Source organism: Lepus europaeus, chromosome 13, assembly GCF_033115175.1.
Source record: "Lepus europaeus isolate LE1 chromosome 13, mLepTim1.pri, whole genome shotgun sequence".
NCBI lineage: Eukaryota > Metazoa > Chordata > Mammalia > Lagomorpha > Leporidae > Lepus > Lepus europaeus.
This window is the reverse complement of record NC_084839.1, coordinates 84,132,534-84,135,741: the sequence shown is the minus strand read 5'-3', so window position 1 is coordinate 84,135,741 and position 3,208 is coordinate 84,132,534.

Here is a 3,208-nt window from a genome sequence, read left to right as displayed (position 1 = left end):
TCAAAAAAATAAATAAAGAAAAAAGAAAAAAAAAGTCTTCCAACCCCCGGTTCATTCTCCAATTAGCCATAATGGCCGGAGCTGTGCAGATCCGAAGCCAGGAGCCAGGAGCTTCTTCCAGGTCTCCCATGTGGATGCAGGGGCCCAAGGACTTGGGCCACCTTTTGCTGCTTTCCCAGGCCATAGCAGACGGTTGAAGCGGAAGTGGAGCGACCAGGACCTGAACCAGCACCCATATGGGATGTCGGCACCGCAGGCGGCAGCTTTACCTTCTACGCCACAGTGACAAGCCCCAGGAATGTCTTCTTTACACTTGTGATTTCCACATCTATAAGGAGTGATAACTACAGGCCGGCGCTGTGGCTCAACAGGCTAATCCTTTGCCTTGCAGCGCCAGCACACCGGGTTCTAGTCCCAGTCGGGGCGCTGGATTCTGTCCCGGCTGCCCCTCTTCCAGGCCAGCTCTCTGCTATGGCCCGGGAGTGCAGTGGAGGATGGCCCAAGTGCTTGGGCCCTGCACTCCATGGGAGACCAGGAGAAGCACGTGGCTCCTGCCTTTGGAACAGCACGGTGCGTCGGCCACTGGAGGGTGAACCAACGGCAAAAGGAAGACCTTTCTCTCTCTCTCTCTGTCCACTCTGTCAAAAAAAAAAAAAGAAAAAAAAAAAAAAAAGAGTGATAACTACAAAGATACTTCAAAATGGTCATAAGATGGAATTGAGACCTGTGCATCATGGTGAAGGGGGTTAAGCCGCTGCTTGTGATGCCAGCTTTCCACATGAGCACTGGTTCCAGTTCTGGCTACTCTGCTTTTGATCCAGCTCCCTGCTAATACGCCTGCGAATGCAGTGGAAGACAGCCTCCACTGCTTAGTGAAGAATGGCCAAGATGTCGCCCAAGGCAAAGACTTGGAGTTCCTGGCTCCTGGCTTCAGCATGACCCAGCCCTGGCCACTGCAGCCATTTGGGGAGTGAACTAGCAGATGGAAGATCGATCTCTCTCTCTGCCTCTCCATAACTGCCTTTCAAATAAATAGATCTTTCTTCACATTTTTTCATACATGTGCTGGCTTGGAGCTGCATCAAGGGGCAGTGAGATTTGTATAGGAGGAAACCAAGGAGAGACAGAGTAGAGAAACGAAAGCAAAGCTTGGTATGGCAGAGGCGGCAAGATGACAGGACACTCTCAACACCAGGCAGAACCACAGGTCTTCACTCAGGACACCACACAGCGGAGGCAGCACCCTGGGAAGCCTGCTCCGTGGACGCCAGGGTGAACTGTAGAGAAGGAAGTGCAGAATGAGGCAGGCGAGCCTTAGGAGATACACTAACCCAGGATGAGAAAGCGGCCTAGTGGCTGCTCTGGGTGCACAGGGCACTCCGGCAGGCTTTCCCCTGACTTAACGCAAGTGAACATCTCACTGCACAGACGAGTTTGTCTTCAACAAGATCAGCAGTAGTGGCCACTTGGGGAGTGAAGCAGCCTGTAAAAGACATTTCTTTTTGTCTCTCCCTCTGTCTATAGCTCTGCCTCTTAAATAAATAAAATTTTAAATAAATTTACAAGATGGGTACTGCCTTGGGAATGTAACATTTCTTTTCTTATACATAAGTTTATATATAAACATTTATGCTTCCCTCAGTATTAACCTACACATAAGGTAATGTTAGGAAAGCAATTATTAAGATTATCATAATAATTACAAATATTTATGGAGCCCATGAAGACAAAATAATAAAAACTGTGGCATAGCAGGTTAAGTATCTGCCTGCAGTGCTGGTATCCCATATAGGCACCAGTTCAAATCCTGGCTGCTCTACTTTCAATCCAGCTCCCTGCTAATGCACCTGGGAAAAGCAACGGATGATAGGCCCAAGTACTTTGGGCCTCTGCACCCACTGGGAGACATGGAAGAAGCTCCTGTCTCCAGCCCCGGCCATTGCAGTCATTTGGGGAGTGAACCAGTGGATGAAGATCTCTCTCTCCCTCTCTGTATCTCTGCCTTTCAAATAAATATTTTTTTTAAATGTCCCTATTTATTACCTTTCCATGCTATGGGTCACATTGTCCACTTCATGAGGTTACTATGAGGCTTCAATGAGAACACCAAACTGTATAAAATAAAGCACGGTACCTGGCACATGGTAAGGGTGCACAGGGTCAGAATACTGTTCATGGTGGCCAATGTGAGCCTACAGCATTCTGTCATAAAGTTTGCCTTTTCCACGTGTGAGCTTTGACAGAACCTTGCACTCCTTAAAAGTTATTTTTGATCTTTAAAATTCTATGGGTATTATAACTACTCCCTTGTACAGTCTCATAAAATTATCAGTTTCGTTTTTTTTTTTAAACAGACCCATTGACCTGCCTCTAGCACCTCCTTATGGGCTGCCTGACCCTCCTCCGTAGCCACAGCTGCAGAGTGGACCAATCACCCTGGTGACAGCAACAGGGCACTGACGGACGACACCCTCAGCTCAGTCTCCTGCTTCTAGGGGCCAAGGATCCATCCTGATTTCTTCCTTTCTTCGTTTTTGCCTGAGAAATCTCTACTTGCAAGATATGAATTCCCTTCCTTGCTTCCGTGAGACTGGATTATAACTTAATAACTTTGGCTTTTTTTTTTTTTTTTTAAACAGGCAGAGTGGATAGTGAGAGAGACAGAGAGAAAGGTCCTCCTTTTTGCCGTTGGTTCACCCTCCAATGGCCGCTGGGGCCAGCTCATCACGCTGATCCAAAGCCAGGAGCCAGGTGCTTCTCCTGGTCTCCCATGGGGTGCGGGTCCCAAGGATTTGGGCCATCCTCCACTGCCTTCCCGGGCCACAGCAGAGAGCTGGCCTGGAAGAGGGGCAACCGGGACAGAATCCGGCACCCTGACCGGGACTAGAACCCGGTGTGCCAGCGCCGCAAGGCGGAGGATTAGCCTGTTAAGCTACGGCGCCGGCCTGGCTTATGTTTTCAAATAGGTCTTTGCTAAGAACGGCCACTAGCATTGGTGTACTCTTATTATTTTATTTTCTCACTGCTATTATTTTCCCAGCAATAATCTGATGCTTTTTTGGTATTTTTCTAATAATCAGTACATCTACAGAAAAGTTCCTATTTAGAATGTCATTAAAGTGAACAATTTTTTATTTGAATACTGTTAAAGACATCATCACATTCCTAAAATTTGTATTTTAGACAAGCGTCTAATCTGAGTACAGTT